Source organism: Crinia signifera, chromosome 5 (assembly GCF_055691185.1).
Source record: "Crinia signifera chromosome 5, ASM5569118v1, whole genome shotgun sequence".
Taxonomy (NCBI): Eukaryota; Metazoa; Chordata; class Amphibia; order Anura; family Myobatrachidae; genus Crinia; species Crinia signifera.
Genome location: NC_139221.1, coordinates 62839527 through 62859615, shown reverse-complemented (window position 1 = coordinate 62859615; position 20089 = coordinate 62839527).

The window sequence follows — 20089 nt, the reverse complement described above, 5'->3', positions numbered from 1 at the left end:
TTTTTAAGAATAATAATTTTACCAAACAATTGCTAATAATGGTAATTGTGAAAACCTGCTTACAGTGTTTACCAGTCTTACAGTATGTGAAGTATCTTATTGTGTGATATCGTTATATCATTTCAGGTTCATACATGGTGCAGCACGGACGGGATAATGTTTATCGTTACTTACAACCCAGAGGTCATGTGTTTGAATTCCCACCATGGCCCTTAACTCATTTATTTCTGTCACCTACAGTGCATACGCAATGGAGTCATAAACCAGTATCATCAGCTTATTAATATACTAGGATCTATCACATTGATATATTAGATTTATTGTGAGATCACTAATTCCAGATGATTGGAAATGCTGTATATTAATTTAGTAAGCAAAGGAATGCCAGCACACTGTGTAAATATACCACATTTGCAAACAGACAGGTTTTTTTTGTATTTATTTTTAAATGTTTGTAAATGTGTTTTTGCCCTGAAAGCCCAACATCAATTAAGATCGATCTGACATTGATTAAAAATAAATAAATCAAAATCAGCCATTTAGTAAATATAGCCCTTTGAATATTAACACTGAGGGGGGCATGCAATGCCGGATCACGGCCGTGATCCAGGTTCATTTACATTTTGCCCGACAGCAAATCGGTAGATGGGATTCAATGTCCTGCCTGCTGATCGGCAAAAAGTGGGCGTGTCCATGTAAACGGCTGTGGATTGTAGATCTGCGTCTGGGATCGTGACAATACACGGCCGACAGCTTCTAAAGTCGGGCCCATTCTGCCATGATCCTTTTTCAATGCTTTCTGTAAAGACAGCATTGAATAGGGACCTGTCGCTATTTCCCCCTGTCATGAATAGCAGTGGAGCATTGCATACACCTCTGAGTTTGGCCGTGTATGGCTATGCAATCACTTATTATTACAAATGTATCCTACCTTCTCACTGTACTGCAATCTCTCTGGCTTAGCAAACCTACAGTACATTAAATTCATATTAACCACTCAATTGTTCAACTCCCATCGTCTCCTTGCTACAATCATATCATTTCCCTGCACATCTACTATTAATTGAGAAGACTTCATCAACATCTTCCAACTAGACATCTCTCTTCCACTTCCTTACCCAACACGTTCTTCCATTCCTGCTGCTGAATATTGTCTTCACACAACACTCTTCTCAACCGCTTTCATTCCAAGTGCATAGCAATCACCTACCTTGGCATGCACCTAGAATAGCTCTTCAATCTAATATTCTAAAAAACTGTTATGTGGTCATTAAGTCAACAGTCAAAAGGTCAACTACTATTGGTCAATAGTCAAAAGGTTGACACATGAAAAAGCTCAACATGATCAAAAGGTCAAGATAAGCAAAAGGTTGACAAGGAAAAAGGTTGCGATAAGTTTTCATGATTTTGTTTTTTAAACCAACTTCTTTATACATTACCATCCAGTAGGCATATAACAGTGTGCTGAGTGCAGTAAGGCACTTGCCTCCCATGGCAAGAGCCACAAGCCATGGTAGGGGATGCGATGTCCATGAAGACTTATGTTGACCTAGACACCAAAAATTTTAGACAGCTTTGATTTTACACTGCAATTTAGATTATAGTTTGAACACAGTCCACCCAAATCTAAAAATACAATGTTCACTTGGTCTACTGTTGTTTGGTCTCAGGGTCAAAACTGTAGATCTAGGATTCATCACCTATGATGATCTCCCAGAAAGAGTTTGAGTGGCCACCATCAAACCTGGCCAGAATGCCGTGGCACCATGCCACCTAAGCCTCCTTTTGATCTTAAGTAAGCTGATAGGGTACCAAGCATGCAGAAATCTTGCTCAGGCCAATCTTTTCATGAAGTATTAGGTCTATGGATCCTGATGAGATACCTATTGTATCTTCTTTTTTAGATGGGTCATGGTCATCCTGGTTTCCCACTTAACTATGGCCCGCATGGCAGCAATGTTGTCGTCGTGATGGGTGACACAGTTCGGCTGCAGCACTCCTTGTGGGAAAATTTACTAAAAATCGTATTTCACCCATGTTTAACCGCAAAAAACATTGGTGATATCAAACAAACAGGGATGTTTTTTTAAAACAAATATATTGGAATTTACTATGTTCCTGTGTTTTCCAATGGCGTATGTCGTCGTGTTTGGCTGCCGTGTTTTCTGGCATCCAAATACTCCCATAAAAGAAACCTGCACAGATCAGTGAAATCCATGCTGTGCTTCTTTGTTTAAAAGTTAAAGAAAGAGATACAGATACAGAAAAAAACCTGTGTAGTGTCCCCCCTCCTAAGCATAACCAGCCCTGGTCTCTTTGAGCAGGTCCTGGGTTTAAAAAAAAAAAAACCGAGAGATGTACGGGTTTGGATTTACTCAGTTCTTAATGAAAATTAAGCGCATGTCCAGATTTATCCAAACTGTTCTTATTGGCTGCCCAAAACATGTGACATCCGATAGCCAATAAAATCCCACTTTGACATCTAAGTAAATCCAGATAAATCCGAAACCGCAGATCTCTGAAAAAAATAAAAAATAAAAAGAATGACCGAGGTCCCCTTGTATTTACAAAACCAACACTGGGCTCTTAAAGAGTCCTGGTTTCAAAATTCCTGGGGGGAAAATACATACTTTAGGGGTTCGTTATATTTTTTTAGATCAGCACTAGGCCCCAAAGAGGTAGTGCCAAAGCCATTGAATACATTTATATTGGTCCTGTGGCCATAGCATTACACACTTCCCCAACTAGTCAGCCCTGAGGATTCCTGGGGGAGTTGGGGCCACCCAATAAAGACCTCTCTCCAGGGCACCCAAAGCCAGGGCTGAAAACTGGGGTTATGCTAGGTACCCCTGGCCTGGTGGATGCCAAGTATACAGCTTTAGTGTAAAAAATAGATTTAGTTATTTAGCAATCGTGCTGCCCACAGAGCCCTGTACCTGTGTGACAGCAGCACTACCACCTTTAGCTAGGTACAGCCCTTGGTCTAGCTATGCTAAAATGAGTGTGGAAACAGGCCTTTGTTAATCCCAGTAATGCCCCCTTAGAATGATGTTCCAAAGGGGTAGGTCTACCAGTGCCAGCAAATGCAGCTCGGACCAGAGTTTCCTATACACATACCCTCGGTACCATTCGGGGATTCGGCGGTGGGGATTCAGCCAGACAGCGGGCGGCGTCCCAGGTGCTTGGCGATGTTCGCAGATTACCGAGCCAATCTGAATTAGAATCAAAGTTCACTTTGGGCTGTACCTTCAGCAAAGTTTCTGGCCGCAGGGTGCACAGTTCCAGGCACTCTGCTTGCCAGATGTAGGGACTGTGGTTTAGCGATGATGCCACCCACAAAGCTATGCTCCCCTGTGTGGCAGCAGCCCCCTAGTTATGGTCCTGTCTAAAATGAATGCAACATAACTACAGCAAGTATAAATAATATACAAGTACAAATATGCGAAGGTAATTCTCAAACAAATATGCAGCTGGTCTATACATACAATTAGTCAGGTAAACAATCCAGGAACTGTGTGATTCACAAGTAAGATTCTAGAATACAAACCAGCTATTTAAAAGTATTTAAACTCATGCTCTTAAAAACTTTTTCATTCTTTTCCAGTTCATTGCTGTAAAAGAAAAAAACCTCTAATTACACATTATATGTTGAAAGAACATTCAGTATATACTCCAAATATACTAGTTTACACCCTCATCTGAGGCTTCTGCATAATCTAAGTGGATAGAGTATTATTATGTCCAATTTGCTAGAAAGCATGTTCTCAGTTGTTAAATTGGGGATAATTCTAGAGGAAGATATATTTTGACTAATGTGCATCTCCGGTGCTGTAAAGCCAAAACAATTTAGGACATTTATTTTAATAAGTACAGTAGTCTTTCAGCCGTAAAAGCTTTTAGCCATTTATTACGCGTTTGTGTACTACCTGAAGCTCTCCAACATCACTACATAACTAAAATCACATTCATTTGTTTGTGTCTTCAGAGACTTCTAATATTGGCTTCCATATATTTTTATACGTCTAAAAACAATTATCGGCTTGGTCTTTTTTCCTAAAGATACTTATGCCCATGAAGGCGTTTTCAAATTGCTTTTTTTCTCCTTAATATGTTGCATTAAAACTGTGACTTTCTTTAGTCCTTTGCAGGATTTTTTTTTTTACTGAGGAACCGTTTGTCGCGTTTCATCACTTGCTTGCAAATCATGCCAGTGGTTATTAGTGCATACGTATTTACGCAAATATTTTATTAATTTAATGAAGTGCTCAAGGGAACTAGTGAGTAATGCAATTTCTTATGTTTGGCTGCATTTATATTCTCCTTACTTTTGTGCTTCAAACAAATTCAGAACTGCAAAGAAAAATGAAAATTTCTGCTGCTATTAAAATTAATGATACATTTTATTTTCTGTTTTGGCATGTTTTTATTATTATTTATAATTTTTTTGCAAATAGATTTTTGTATTAATGTACAGAAGAAAGCATACAATACAGTATAGTAGTGTTTAACTTAAATATGAAGGATATGGTGTTTGTTTATGGTGTGTTTGTGAAAAAGAAAAAAAGTGTATACAATACTAGTGTAGAACTTAGTGCCCATTTGAGGTTTTTTATTTGGAGATGACAAATTATACATTTGTTTTCTTTTATGGGAATACAGCAATGCACTTTGATCAATAGACATAACATATTTGTACAGTATCTAAAGAATATTGGTTCACATGTAAGACAAAAGGAAAGAAATCGGAAATGCAAATGAACCCTTTGAAGATAGAAACACAGAATTTTACGGCAGATAAGAACCACTTGGCCCATCTAGTCTGCCCCTTTTTTAAACATGTTACCTCAAACCATATTTGATCCTTATTAAAAGGACTAAAAGACAATGGGGCAGTAGTCTATAAAGGTTCCACTTCCCATACACTAGTAAGATTTGGCCCATTTTCAACAGATCCTGATGGTTCAGGCTGAGGCATCGGGTCAAATCAAATGTGTTTAACATCCCATCCCACTGTACACATCGGGTCAGACCCTGGAGATTGAACAACCTGCACATAAAATCTTTTGGATTGGACCCATCACCGGCACACTATGGGTGCTTTTCAGCAGCCACAAAGTATTAGGTCATGTCCATATGTGTGTGCCAGTGGTGAAGCACCGCTGGCACATGCTAATGTGTAGGGACGGACAGTGGTGAGTGGCAGGGCAGGCAGCAAGCGGGGGGAATGGTGAGTGGCAGGGCAGGCAGTGACAAGTGCTGGGCAGTGGTGAGCGGCAGGTGCCGGGTGGTGGGGTGGGAAGAGGCAACAGAAATTAAAAAAACGGTACTTGTTTCCTAGCACGGCCACAACGATCATGATCGTGGGCATCGTGAGTAAAAATCGGGGGCATCGCGGCCATCGCATGCACTAAAAAATCGGGTGCGATGGTACCGACGCGATGCCCGCGATTTCCCATAGGGAACAATGTTAAATGCCTCAATTTACCTGCGATGCCCGCGATTTCCCATAGGAAACAATGTTAAATGGCTCAATTTACCCAAATCATCATAGGGAACAATGGTAAATGGGCCAGAAACCCGCAAAAACACCCCTGAACAGTGAAATGTCCCCCCAAAAGTAGTTTACGCAACCCCACGATCAATGCGAACCCGAAGCGTGGCGAGCGCAGCGAGCCCGCGAGGGGCGGCGGTACGCGTCCTCCGACCTTTTCATACCCCCACTATCCACGTCGGCGTGGAGTTGAGAATAGAATAGTGTGGCGAGCGCGAAGCGTGGCGAGCGCAGCGAGCCCCGCGAGGGGACGCGGATACCTTCACAGGTAAACGCGTCCCTTCGCGGCCTTCACAGGTATCCGCGTCCCCCCTGCGCTCGCCACGCTTCGGGCTCGGTGGCTCGCTGCGCTCGCCACATTATTCTATTCTCAACTCCACGCCGTGATCAGATTCTCGTTTTGCCCTCAAAGTTCCGTTTTGCCCATACTATGGTATAATAGTCCATAAATATAAGAGTCCAACTCTATTTCACTGATGGATAAATAGATAAAAACACATAAAATGACCATCAGTAATGTTAAAATGCAGTCATATAAATACAGTGTAAAATTTCATAAAAAACATTTGAGTTCAAAATCGGTATTTATGCCATTCGGTTTTAATGTATTAAAATTATAAATCATCTGCATCTCAGTCTTAGCTAACTGAGTGCTGAAGTCCTGTCTGCGGTTGTTTCCCTCTATAAATTTTAATCCCACAAAAGATTTTATGTAATTGATGGAACTCGCATGGTGCAGTTTAAAATGAAGAGGTAGTGAATGAGTTTCCACTCCTTTCTCAATATTTCTTATGTGTTCTGCCAAGCGAGTTTTTAGGGGGCGGGATGTCCTTCCAATGTAATACATGTTGCATGTGCATCCGATGGCATAAATTACATTTTTTAAGTTACACGTGATGAACTCATGGATTTTGTGGTCCACACCATTAATTAAGACAGTTTCTACCTTCTTATCCCCTTTGATGTTAATACAAGCTTTACAGCAACCACATCTATGAAAACCCCTTTTTCTAATTCCTCTTCTGGGGTTGTTATTGGGGTGCATGCTTTGTGTAAGCTTGTTCCCCAAATTGGGGGCCTTACGGTAGATAAAACTGGGTCTTTCTTGTAATTCTTGGCCTATAATGGGATCCTTTCTTAATAAGTGCCAGTGCTTTTTGAAAGATTGTTCTATTCTCTTGTGCTGGGTGTTATAATTGGTTATAAATGCCCATTTATTCCGATTATTATTGTCAGGTTCCTTTATTTTATCTACCAATAGATTTGCCCGATCTATTTGATCTATGTTTAAAATATCTTCCTCTAACCTCTCTTTTTTATAGCCACTCTGTACGAATTTTTCCGCCATTATAATGGCCCTTATTCTGGTTGGTGCGGCCAGAGCCGCACACGGGGCTCCGGCCGCACAAACCAATCCCCGCCCACCCTACGGATCGCCACGGCCGTCCGTACACGGACGGCTGGCGATCCGCATAAAAAAGGTGGAGGCGTACGCCTCCACCATGGTGGGAGCTGCCCCCTGCATTCGATGGTCGTCGACCATCGAAGGCAGGTCCGCACGCCCCGGCAGCTCCCGCAAGCTGAGACCACACGGACAATCGTCCGTGTGGTAGCTTGTATGGGGGCTGAAAGCTGACATCCGGCGACGTCAGCTTTCCGCCCCCATGAGTTGCGTCATGCCCTCATTACCATGCATACGCCCCGCGTTTGCATGGGAACGCCCATGAAATGCGGGGCGTACACATAGGGAAATGAGGGCATGAAGCCTCTCACGCCCCTATACGCCCCCTTTGCGGCGGACGAAATACGTCTGCGGCGAAGGGGGCTGCACATGCGCAGATTGACCTCTGCGCATGTGCAGAATAAAAACATCGGCGGTACGGCCGCACGCGGGCCGTACCGTCCGAACCAGAATAAGGGCCAATGGCTTGTTCTTTGTATACCTCTTTATCCGTACAGTTGCGCTTTAATCTTTTAAATTGGCCTTGTGGTATACAATTAAGCCAATTTCTATGGTGGCAGCTTTCCAGATTTATGTAGCTTTGAGAGTCCGTAGGTTTGTTGAAAGTTTTGGTTTTAAGACATCCATCTTCTTCATATATTGTGATGTCCAGGAAGTTCACTGAATGGCAGCTCACATTAAAAGTAAATTCTATATTAAAATCATTTGCGTTTAAATACATACAAAAGTCATCTAAAAGTGAGCGGCTTCCCTTCCATAAAAACAGCACATCATCTATATATCGGCACCAGGACACCAGGCCCGCCCCAAGTGGATGTTCCGTCCAAATATAATCCAGCTCCCATTGGCCCATGAATAAATTGGCATAACTTGGGGCGAACCTGGTGCCCATAGCAGTCCCGATCCGCTGTATAAAATATTCATTTTTAAACATAAAATAATTGTTATTCAGGATAAAACCAACTCCTTCAATTAAAAACTGTTGTAAAGATAAATCCAACGAACTTCTTCTCAGTACTTTGGTAATGGCTTCTATCCCCTGTTCGTGGCTGATAATAGTCTACAGGGATTTTACATCCGCTGTTACTAAATAGTAGCCTTCCCCCCATTCATAATTGGGTAATTTTTGTAAGAGGTCTTTAGTATCTCTCAAATGGGACCTATTAAGTAGTACCAGGGGTTGTAGGTGGTAATCTATAAAATCTGATAGATTCGAGGTTACAGATTCAATCCCTGACACTATGGGACGTCCTGGGGGTGCCAGGGGGTCCTTGTGCACTTTAGGCAGGACGTAAATGACAGGAGTCATAGGTTCTGCTATCCACAGGAAATTGCTCTCTTTCTCCGATAAAGTGTTATTACTGCGGTAGGTTTCTATAAGGATTTTAAGGTTATCCATAATTCTTTTAGTGGGGTCTGACCTGAGTTTCTGATAGGTGTTTTTATCTCCTAATTGGCGACCTATTTCTGCTTCATATTTTATGGTATCCATGACCACCACCCCCCCGCCTTTGTCGGCGGGTTTTATAACAATGTTTAAATTGTCCTTTAATTGCTTAAGAGCCTCTCGTTCTTTCATATTCAAGTTATATTTGGTACCTCCTGTGTCAACTTTTTTAAGGTCCTCTTGGACCAAAGTGCTAAAGGTTTCCACCCAATTCCCTTTTAAGTATGATGGAAAGAAGATGGATTTTGGTTTAAAACGGGTTTGGGTTTCAAATTCTTCTTCATCGGTATCCTTATTTTGACCTGAGAAAATTTTTTTTAGACATATCTTCCTGACGAACTTATTAATATCCACGAAGGTTTGAAATTTATTTATATTGGAGGTTGGGGCATATTTCAGCCCTTTCTCCAGTACACTAGTTTCCTCCCTTGATAATAAATGTGTACTTAAATTAAAGATTTTCACCTTATTCCTTATGAGGGGATCACTTGTCTCTTTTGTTTTTTTTTCTATTTGTTTTTTCCTTTGTTTTTTTGAACGTTTAGTGTTGTTTTTTTTAGTTCCCCCCCTTTTCCCCTGTATGCTGTATGTGACCCCGGGATCCATATTTGCTTCATGCCTGTTTTGAACTGTTCCATACTCTGGCAGTTCAATACCATCTGGTAACGACCCTTCCATACCTTTGCACAGTGTCACTTTATTGTGTGCCTGTTTACATTTTGTGGAATTGATGTTTTTTATTGTATGCTTTTCTGTACTTTTTATCATGTCACTTGTGAATTAAATGCATGTTATGCGATGACATTTCCCTATCTTTTTCATGTTTAAACGCCATTTTGCTGCAATTACGGAAAAGTAAATAGTCAGCAATATCACAAGTGTCCCAAGGGAAATTGAAAAAGGGAAGTAATTTCCTGGTTATTTGTTTGAGCGCTGGTTGAAGGATTTATTCACTTTTTTTATAGCATTGCTTGTTATTTGGGGGTCTAGAAGAAAACCCCCTAGAATTGGTCCTTCCTAGCGGCTCACATTGGTTGCACACTGTGGTGAATACACATCTATTGCATAAAGTCATTTTCCTTTTCTTCTGTTATTCACTACTAAGCAGCACTATGTTTAAATACAAAGAGCAGAGACGCTCTAAATTCGATAATCTCTTTAAAGATGGAGGAGAGCACATAGAATTGTTAGACGAAAGTCTTGAAACCATAATGAAAAAACTGGAACAAATTCTATTGAAAGAAAACAAAACCTGGTGGGAAACGGTAACTCTAGAACGTTATAAAGCCCACCAACTAATTCCAAGGGGACTTAAGAGTCCATAAAGAATCTTCTTTCAGTACAGCCTCACAGGGCTTTAAAGATGAGTGGATTAAGATCACAGATAACTGTTCTTATCAGTTAATGTCTCTAATTATAGATGAACGTAGAAAAGACCTTATTAAATATGACGAGGAGATTAAGGTTCTTAAAGATCTCATTACCCCTTTTGAAAATATGGCGGAATATAAAACTCTGGAAGCCCGCGTAGAGAGTAATATCAAAAAGACCGAAAAGATATTAATTGAAAAAAAGTGAGGAAATTTATCAGAGATAAAAAAGAATTCATGGAAACAAGTATAGAGGGGGAAGAAAGTTTCTCTGGTTCAAATATAGAACTTGATGATATAGAACATGAAGTGACCTGCCCCTATAGCAACCCCAAACAGATTGAGAAGGAAAGGGGGAAAAACGATAAAAAGGACTATACTCCAGTTAAACACTACCGAGAGGAAACTAGGAAACGCCCTAACACACATTATAGAGTACAATTTAGAGAAAAAACTGATAGAAGAAACGACACCATCCCTAAACCAAAATTTGATAGGATTAGGAGATTTGAAAATTATGACCATTTTAGAAAAAATGAATATTTTAGTAATAATTTTCACAACAAAAACCACACTTGGAGATACAGACAGCCCTATAATAGAGATAGACATGAAGGCAATCCTAGAAATAGGTACAATAGAAACAGATACTCCCTGTTAAGAGAAATTGAATCACCATGTTTTTTAGAGAGAGGGAACTCATCCCGTTACAGACAATAATCCCCAGAAAAACTGTACATCGGGGGAAAAGGGGGGGGAACTAAAAAGAACAACACTAAACGTTCAAAAAAACAAAGGAAAAAACAAATAGAAAAAAAAAACAAAAGAGACAAGTGATCCCCTCATAAGGAATAAGGTGAAAATCTTTAATTTAAGTACACATTTATTATCAAGGGAGGAAACTAGTGTACTGGAGAAAGGGCTGAAATATGCCCCAACCTCCAATATAAATAAATTTCAAACCTTCGTGGATATTAATAAGTTCGTCAGGAAGATATGTCTAAAAAAATTTTTCTCAGGTCAAAATAAGGATACCGATGAAGAAGAATTTGAAACCCAAACCCGTTTTAAACCAAAATCCATCTTCTTTCCATCATACTTAAAAGGGAATTGGGTGGAAACCTTTAGCACTTTGGTCCAAGAGGACCTTAAAAAAGTTGACACAGGAGGTACCAAATATAACTTGAATATGAAAGAACGAGAGGCTCTTAAGCAATTAAAGGACAATTTAAACATTGTTATAAAACCCGCCGACAAAGGCGGGGGGGTGGTGGTCATGGATACCATAAAATATGAAGCAGAAATAGGTCGCCAATTAGGAGATAAAAACACCTATCAGAAACTCAGGTCAGACCCCACTAAAAGAATTATGGATAACCTTAAAATCCTTATAGAAACCTACCGCAGTAATAACACTTTATCGGAGAAAGAGAGCAATTTCCTGTGGATAGCAGAACCTATGACTCCTGTCATTTACGTCCTGCCTAAAGTGCACAAGGACCCCCTGGCACCCCCGGGACGTCCCATAGTGTCAGGGATTGAATCTGTAACCTCGAATCTATCAGAGTTTATAGATTACCACCTACAACCCCTGGTACTACTTAATAGGTCCCATTTGAGAGATACTAAAGACCTCTTACAAAAATTACCCAATTATGAATGGGGGGAAGGCTACTATTTAGTAACAGCGGATGTAAAATCCCTGTACACTATTATCAGCCACGAACAGGGGATAGAAGCCATTACCAAAGTACTGAGAAGAAGTTCGTTGGATTTATCTTTACAACAGTTTTTAATTGAAGGAGTTGGTTTTATCCTGAATAACAATTATTTTATGTTTAAAAATGAATATTTTATACAGCGGATCGGGACTGCTATGGGCACCAGGTTCGCCCCAAGTTATGCCAATTTATTCATGGGCCAATGGGAGCTGGATTATATTTGGACGGAACATCCACTTGGGGCGGGCCTGGTGTCCTGGTGCCGATATATAGATGATGTGCTGTTTTTATGGAAGGGAAGCCGCTCACTTTTAGATGACTTTTGTATGTATTTAAACGCAAATGATTTTAATATAGAATTTACTTTTAATGTGAGCTGCCATTCAGTGAACTTCCTGGACATCACAATATATGAAGAAGATGGATGTCGTAAAACCAAAACTTTCAACAAACCTACGGACTCTCAAAGCTACATAAATTTGGAAAGCTGCCACCATAGAAATTGGCTTAATTGTATACCACAAGGCCAATTTAAAAGATTAAAGCGCAACTGTACGGATAAAGAGGTATACAAAGAACAAGCCAATATAATGGCGGAAAAATTCGTACAGAGTGGCTATAAAAAAGAGAGGTTAGAGGAAGATATTTTAAACATAGATCAAATAGATCGGGCAAATCTATTGGTAGATAAAATAAAGGAACCTGACAATAATAATCGGAATAAATGGGCATTTATAACCAACTAGGTGATTCATCGCGCCCTACGGGCGCTCTTCACACCGTCGTAAGGGGCTGCGCCCCCTTAATTTGTGAACGTTTGTATATGAGAAATATGGTTAGAATTGTATGAAAGATGCCCTGTATTGCAACTTAGGTGTCCGCGAATCGCGGGAGGGGGGGTCGCGGAGGGTGCCGCGAATTGCAGGAGGGGGGGTCGCGGGGGGTGCCGCGAATTGCAGGAGGGGGGGTTGTGGGGGGGTGGATGCTGCGAATCGCGGGAGGGGATGGATTGCAGAGAATCGCGGGAGGGGGGTCGCAGGGTGGGTTGCCGCAAATCGCGGGAGGGGGGTTACGGGGGCGGGGGTTGTGGCGAATCATGGTAGGGGGGGTCGCGGGGGATGTGCCGTGAATCACGGGAGGGGGGGTCACGGGGTGGGGTGCCGAGAATCGCGGGGGTGTGTGTGTGTGCCGTGAATCGCGGGAGTGGGGGTTGCGGGGGGGGGGTGGGGGGGTGTGACGCGAATCGCCACAAGAAGAAAATCAACACAGAAAGGTCAACACATGTAAATGTTGACATAATTGTGGCACTTCATTGGTGTCTATGTCGACACATGAGAATGAATATGAAATCTTCAAAAAATGAAAAAAAAAAACTTCAAAAACTCATGTCAACCTTTTTCATTGCCGACCATAGCCATGTCAGTGTTTTCCATGTGCAATTTAATTCTGGAGCTGCCGCGAATCACGGGGGGTGCCGCGAATTGCGGGAGGGGGGGGGGTCGCGGGGTTGGGTGCCGCGAATCGCGGGAGGGCGGGGTTCACAGGGGTTCCGGTGGGGGGTTGCCGCGAATTGCAGGAGGTGGGGGGTCACGGGGGGTGCCGCGAATCGCGGGAGGGGGGTTTGCGGGGGGGGTGTGACGCGAATCGCCACAAGAAAAACTCAACACAGAAAGGTCAACACATGTAAATGTTGACATAAGTGTGCCACTTCATTGGTGTCCATGTTGACACATGACAATGAATATGAAAACATTCAAAAAATGAAATAAATCTTCAAAAACTCATGTCAACCTTTTTCATTGTCGACCATAGCCATGTCAGTGTTTTCCATGTGCAATTTAATTCTGGAGCTGCCGCGAATCACGGGGGGTGCCGCGAATTGCGGGAGGGGGGGGGTCGCGGGGTTGGGTGCCGCGAATCGCGGGAGGGCGGGGTTCACAGGGGTTCCGGTGGGGGGTTGCCGCGAATTGCAGGAGGTGGGGGGTCACGGGGGGTGCCGCGAATCGCGGGAGGGGGGTTTGCGGGGGGGGTGTGACGCGAATCGCCACAAGAAAAACTCAACACAGAAAGGTCAACACATGTAAATGTTGACATAAGTGTGCCACTTCATTGGTGTTCATGTTGACACATGACAATGAATATGAAAACATTCAAAAAATGAAATAAATCTTCAAAAACTCATGTCAACCTTTTTCATTGTCGACCATAGCCGTGCCAGTGTTTTGCATGTGCCATTTAATCCTGGGGCTGCCGCGAATCGCGGGAGGTGCCGCGATTTGCGGGAGGGGGGGGGTTGCGGGGGGTGGGTGCCGCGAATCGCGGGAGAGCGGGGTTCATGGGGGTTCCGGTGGGGGGTTGCCGCGAATTGCGGGAGGGGGTGGGGGTTGCGGGGGGGTGCCGGGGTGCCGTGAATTGCCGGAGGGGGGGTTGCGGGGGGTGTGATGCGAATTGCCACAAGAAAAAAATCAACACAGAAAGGTCAACACATGTAAATGTTGACATAAGTGTGGCACTTCATTGGTGTCCATGTCGACACATGACAATGAATATGAAAACATTCAAAAAATGAAATAAATCTTCAAAAACTCATGTCAACCTTTTTCATTGTCGACCATAGCCGTGCCAGTGTTTTGCATGTGCCATTTAATCCTGGGGCTGCCGCGAATCGCGGGGGTTGCCGCGATTTGCGGGAGGGGGGGGGTTGCGGGGGGTGGGTGCCGCGAATCGCGGGAGAGCGGGGTTCATGGGGGTTCCGGTGGGGGGTTGCCGCGAATTGCGGGAGGGGTGGGGTTGCGGGGGGGTGCCGGGGTGCCGCGAATCGCCGGAGGGGGGGTTGCGGGGGGTGTGATGCGAATTGCCACAAGAAAAAAATCAACACAGAAAGGTCAACACATGTAAATGTTGACATAAGTGTGGCACTTCATTGCTGTCCATGTCGACACATGAGAATGAATATGAAAATATTCAAAAAATGACAAAAAAACTTCAAAAACTCATGTCAACCTTTTTCATTGTCGACCATAGCCATGTCAGTGTTTTCCATGTGCAATTTAATTCTGGAGCTGCCGCGAATCACGGGGGGGTGCCGCGAATTGCGGGAGGGGGGGTCGCGGGGGTGGGTGCCGCGAATCACGGGAGGGCGGGGTTCACAGGGGTTCCGGTGGGGGGTTGCCGCGAATTGCGGGAGGTGGGGGGTCACGGGGGGTGCCGCGAATCGCGGGAGGGGGGGTTGCGGGGGGTGTGACGCGAATCGCCACAAGAAAAAATCAACACAGAAAGGTCAACACATGTAAATGTTGACATAAGTGTGCCACTTCATTGGTGTCCATGTCGACACATGACAATGAATATGAAAAAATTTAAAAAATTAAAAATAAATCTTCAAAAACTCATGTCAACCTTTTTCATTGTCGACCATAGCCATGTCAGTGTTTTGCATGTGCCATTTAATCCTGGGGCTGCTGCGAATTGCGGGGGGGGGGGGTGCCGCGAATCGCGGGAGGGGGGTCGCAGGGGGGGTGCCGCCAATCGTGCAAGGGGGGGTCGCGGGGGGGTCTTTTTGCCGCGAATCGCGGGAGGGAGGTCGCGGGGGGGTGTTTTTTCCGCGAATCAGGGGGGGGTCACGGGGGAGGGTTTGCCGCGATTCGCGGGAGGGGGGGGTCGCGGGGTGGTGGTTATGCCGCGAATTGCGGGAGGGGTCGTGGGGGGGTTCTTTTTGCAGCGAATCGCGGGAGGGGGGGTCGCGGGGGGTGTTTTTGCAGCGAATCGCGGTAGGGGGGGTCGCGGGGGAGCGGGTATTTTTGCCGCAAATCGCGGGAGGGGGGGGCGCGTGGGGGGGGAGGTTTTGCCGCAAATCGCGGGAGGGGGGCGCTCACCTGGTGGCTGTGGAGTAGCAGTGCTGGGCAACATGGGAAGTCAGTGGGTGTCTGGCACTGTCTGTGGGCTCACTGGGCTGGTTCCCTGTCACATACCTCCCAACATGACCCTCTCCAGGAGGGACACAATGCTCGGTTTCTAGACTTCCCCTTAATGTATGATTGCCATCACCTGTTTTAAACAGGTTAATTTCTCAGAAAGGTGTTCAGCACAGATGAAGGCAATCATACATTAAGAGGAATGTCCAGGAACAGAGCGTTATAGACACAGACACCCACTTTAAGTGACAGATGTAGCCAAATATATAGGAGATTATAACACCCAGCACAAGAGAATAGAACAATCTTTCAAAAAGCACTGGCACTTATTAAGAAAGGATCCCATTATAGGCCAAGAATTACCAGAAAGACCCAGTTTTATCTACCGTAAGGCCCCCAATTTGGGGAACAAGCTTACACAAAGCATGCACCCCAATAACAACCCCAGAAGAGGAATTAGAACAAGGGGTTTTCATAGATGTGGTTGCTGTAAAGCTTGTATTAACATCAAAGGGGTTAAGAAGGTAGAAACTGTTAATGGTGTGGACCACAAAATCCATGAGTTCATCACGTGTAACGTAAAAAATGTAATTTATGCCATCGGATGCACATGCAACATGTATTACATTGGAAGGACATCCCGCCCCCTAAAAACTCGCTTGGCAGAACACATAAGAAATATTGAGAAAGGAGTGGAAACTCATTCACTACCTCTTCATTTTAAACTGCACCATGCGAGTTCCATCAATTACATAAAATCTTTTGTGGGATTAAAATTTATAGAGGGAAACAACCGCAGACGGGACTTCAGCACTCAGTTAGCTAAGACTGAGATGCAGATGATTTATAATTTTAATACATTAAAACCGAATGGCATAAATACCGATTTTGAACTCAAATGGTTTTTATGAAATTTTACACTGTATTTATATGACTGCATTTTAACATTACTGATGGTCATTTTATGTGTTTTTATCTATTTATCCATCAGTGAAATAGAGTTGGACTCTTATATTTATGGACTATTATACCATAGTATGGGCAAAACGGAACTTTGAGGGCAAAACGAGAATCTGATCACTTCCTGATCATGTGACCCATACGCAGGTGAGAGACATGCCGATACCGGAAGTCCGGGTGATGTGGGTACACCCGGAAGTTCCCACGATGTACACCCAGCCAGATAAAGATGCAAACGCGTCACCGGAAGTGACGCGTCCCGGGATATGACGCGACGTTGCGTTCCAATGAGAGGAACCACGAGCGCGTCACCGGAAGTGACGCGACGCAGATATGGGGAGCAATGAGGAGGGTTTGTTTTGCTCTACACGTCTGCTGATTGTGATCGCGTCACCGGAAGTGACGCAGTATAAGGACTTCCTGTACACCCACAGCTAGCTTCAAGTACACCCGGAAGTGTACTACCGTTTTCGTGGCATCGTGCAGCTCACTGATTGGCACGCAGTGGGCTTAAATAGTGGATACATATGGACACACATATACACCTTGAAAAAGGATCCAGCAGGATCCGAAACGCGTCGGTGAGGACGTTGTGCAGTTGGACCGGGAAGGAGACTTGCCCAGTAACAGAGCTGTATGCTGTATGTGACCCTGGGATCCATATTTGCTTCATGCCTGTTTTGAACTGTTCCATACTCTGGCAGTTCAATACCATCTGGTAACGACCCTTCCATACCTTTGCACAGTGTCACTTTATTGTGTGCCTGTTTACATTTTGTGGAATTGATGTTTTTTATTGTATGCTTTTCTGTACTTTTTATCATGTCACTTGTGAATTAAATGCATGTTATGCGATGACATTTCCCTATCTTTTTCATGTTTAAACGCCATTTTGCTGCAATTACGGAGAAGTAAATAGTCAGCAATATCACAAGTGTCCCAAGGGAAATTGAAAAAGGGAAGTAATTTCCTGGTTATTTGTTTGAGCGCTGGTTGAAGGATTTATTCACTTTTTTTCTAGCATTGCTTGTTATTTGGGGGTCTAGAAGAAAACCCCCTAGAATTGGTCCTTCCTAGCGGCTCACATTGGTTGCGCACTGTGGTGAATACACATCTATTGCATAAAGAAATCATTCAATGGTCGACGACCAACAAATTATTTCTCCAGTGCTTGCAGATCGGAGACACCACTATGGTGTCTCTGGTCTCTGAGCGCCCTATGAGTGAAGCAGGCAGGCATCTGATATCCGGCGATGTCAGCTGCCCGCCCGCCGCACCCACGTCACCGGCAATTACCATAGGACCCAAAACATTTTCATGGGAACACCCATTGCTAGTCTGCATCTGCAGAAATGCGCCTGCACAAACCCAAAACACCAGTCCCCCTTGCGAACGCATGGGGGACCGAGCCAACCAGAATAACTCCCATAATACAGTATGTTGAAATGTTAATGATGTGGTATTTGGAGCAATGGTGTAGGGTCTCCTGGGGTAGGGTGTCCCTTATTTGGGGTACATTTTTAATTTTGAAGGTACAACGTGAGACACCCCCTACTTTTTTCCTATTGCTATTCTAAGAGCCTATGCAAAATATGAAGTTAATCGGACAACTCTAACCCATGCCCTAAGATGCTTAAAAAATAGAAAATTGACTAATTTCTCAAGAATTGTATTACTTTTGAAAAATACAAATCATCTGAAGTTTGACGCATTTGGGGTAGGTGCCTTCCCAAAATGTAATGGTCTGTACACATGGTACAATCCAGCATGAGATTTTGACTATATAGTCAAAATCGCATGCAGATCGCATACAGATCTCACAGGTTTTTTACCTTGCGATCCCGATGTGCGCTCCCGTTGCAGCACAAATTGAAACCCAGATAGACAGGGCAGCAATGACTATATGGTGCAAATCTAAAGCAGATAGCAAGAATTGTATGTAAATAGCACATGAGTTAGCAAAGATTGTATAGCAAGACGAATAGCAAAGGAATCTCACCGTGTGTACACACCATAACTTATAACAAAAAGGACAAGAGTCTAAATACATAGTCAGACTATAACGATAAAATATTAAAATTTTTGAAAGCTAAAACGTTTGAGCCACAATATGGTGAAAAATCGTTAAAATCATTAAACATCTGTACCGATAGCGCTTCTTTGGTATTGCTTTTTTTTTTCGCTCATCAAGTGTATTGGGCAACCAAAAGAAGGTCTTGGAAGTCTATTTCCTTGTTTACCTGACCGAGGTACTCCTGAGTCAGGGCAACACCTCGCTCTTCCACGTCATTCACAACCAATAAGTCTTGGAAAAAACTCAAGCTTGTTTGATGTAACACAAAAACATGGAAAGAACATACAAACTCCACACCACAATCATCCAAATTGGTCCCATGTGAGAATGTGAGAATCGATGGTGTACCCGTATATGGTAAAAGTGGCTTGGATGATTTTTTATACTTTTGAATTTATATCTAATTTATATCTTATTTTCTCTTGGGCACTTTTATAGAGCTACATTACATGTTCTACCAGGCTGTGATGCCAAGGCATGCTGTCCCTATAATTCCACCATAGCTATCATGCGCAGGCAGCAACTGACTAAGTGTTGTGGATGCCAGGCTGTGCAGAAGGATAGTTGTTGTCCTACGTTTCTTGCTAAATGGCACAGACTGGCTTCACGTTATGAGAGAGGTACCCCACAAAGATGGTTCATCCTGTTAGACAGATGGCAGAATAGCCTCGGAATGCCTGCTGTAGGTTACTGATTTTTGCTGGGTGACTCATTGCCCCATTGCTTATAATAAAATAGACCAATAATTAGACAGGGTTATAGCACTGGTGTTGTCTAATAATGCTTGTAGGTGGGGACATACAGATGGAGCACCTTTATTTGTTGCGGGTCCTGGCAATGCTGTCACCAACCACCAGGACCCTAGTGTGGTTATCTTGTGTTGCACATATGCAATTGTTCTATTTGTTTATCCCTGTTAACCAATTAAAATTATTATTGATTTTATGATATAAATGTTCATGTAAAGTCAATTCAATTGGTTATAGTCTTTTTACCAAATCACAGATGCTGCATCCATTTTTGTTTCTTTGATTGATTAATTGATGTAAAAAATACTAAGGAGATATTAACTGAAGCTACTTTAGTAAAGTGGACATGTTGGCTATGGCAACCACAGAGATTTTAGCTCAAATTTATCTAGTACATTCTCAAATTACACTAGAGTCTGGGAAACACCCCACCTAACTAAAATCAGCATCAGTTCAGAAGTAGGTGTCGAAATTGTCGAGGAGACTGAAGATGAAGTAGAGGAAGGGAAGAACAGGACAGGAGCACAGGTGAGGTAAAGAGGTAGGGTGAGTACGTGAGGAAGGAGGGTCCTACTCATAAGAGTTAACATACTAAAAGGAGGTGGGTGGACGAACGAAAAACATTAGGATAAGTAGGAACAGATGGAGGATCAAAAGAGGTTAGGAGGAGGGATAGGCTAGTCGAAAAAAGTGGGTTTTAAGTGAGCGCTTGAAGGAGTTTATATAGTGCACACATGTTCCACAGTGATTTACAGAGACTATTTGGCCATTCACACCAGTCCCTACCCCAGTGGAGCTTACAATCCATATTCCCTACCACATGTACACGCACAAACAAACA